Source organism: Etheostoma spectabile, chromosome 2 (genome assembly GCF_008692095.1).
Source record: "Etheostoma spectabile isolate EspeVRDwgs_2016 chromosome 2, UIUC_Espe_1.0, whole genome shotgun sequence".
Classification (NCBI taxonomy): domain Eukaryota; kingdom Metazoa; phylum Chordata; class Actinopteri; order Perciformes; family Percidae; genus Etheostoma; species Etheostoma spectabile.
In genome coordinates, this window is record NC_045734.1 from 14,489,890 (window position 1) to 14,491,150 (window position 1,261).

The window sequence follows — 1,261 nt, forward strand, 5'->3', positions numbered from 1 at the left end:
TTTACCATGGTAACAACCACAAACAAACGGGTCGGCGGAAATACTCATGCGCATATACAGCGAGTTAAAAAAACAACACAGCGGCTGCTGCAAAAGGAGAGAAAATTTCTGCTAGAGTATTTTTTCTCATTTTATTTAACCTTTATTTAACCAGGAAGTCCCTTGAGATTGAAATCTCTTTTCAGAGAGTAAATGTGTATATTCTAATATATCATATTTAATCATAAGTATAGCCTAATATTACTGAAATGGGGCCCCAGACTCCAGATACCTTTGTTGTTCTTTACTTTTTAAGAACACTATTTGTAAAGCAAATATGCAAACCTGAATTTTATTTTGGTATTTTAGCAAGATTATTTTTACGACTGTATTTGGAAATAAAAGCCAACATGAGCAAACAAGAAATGCTGGTAACGATTCCTTTTTGTACAACTATGGCAAGTACAAAAGACCAAGGTAAAAACACCAGACACGTAGTAATAATAACATGGTGGTATTAGTAAGATAAGCCTTTCTTTTCCTCTTCCAAGTAAGTTTGGTCAACCTGTGGGTTTGTTTTATTTTCCACGTCTGACTTCCTTCTGCAGTACCAATGTCACCTTGCATTCAGATCTCAGCAATCTAACTTGGTGAGTACAATGTTATTCCTGATAGGAATGATGGCCCAAACTATAAAGCTAACCCTTAAAGTGTTTACTTTTTCATGTCACAAATTACACCAATTTCGCAGATCGGTGTTGTCCTGTACTTACAAATTGCATATGATTGCATATTACAAAATAAACAATGGAGACATGTATTGCATATAGTACAGCTCCAAACATCCTGTAAGTACACTACTTGTTTTTTTATGTGAAACTGTGAGTCACACCACAGTTAACCTATAGACAACCTGACGTGGGTAAGTGGCACCTGCGGTGAAGTAGTGGCAAGCTACAGCATGACTCAACAATAACACCCTTTTACTCTACTTACTTATACAAATAATATGGTAAATGCATACTTTCTAAACTATAGAGCAGCTTAATAACATCTATCTACATGTCTATGACTCATCAAAGACTTATGTCAGCTCTTCCCATCTCAAGACAAATGACAACTTATGCTACTATAAACCCTGATGGTAAATGTTCCATCTTAACATCACTTTACTGCCCCAAAAACAAGTTTAGGGCACCCAGGTAGCTCAGTTGGTAGAGCGGGCACCCATATATAGAGGTTTACTCCTCAACGCAGTGGGCCTGGGTTTGACTCCGACCTG

General features: G+C 37.1%; 1 protein-coding gene across 6 annotated transcripts in view; it reads right to left on the reverse strand.

Annotated features, from left to right (window-relative positions):
* tbc1d1 (TBC1 (tre-2/USP6, BUB2, cdc16) domain family, member 1) overlaps positions 1 to 1,261 on the reverse strand; it is a 67,219-nt gene that overhangs the window by 2,723 nt on the left and 63,235 nt on the right. The window lies entirely within an intron of this gene.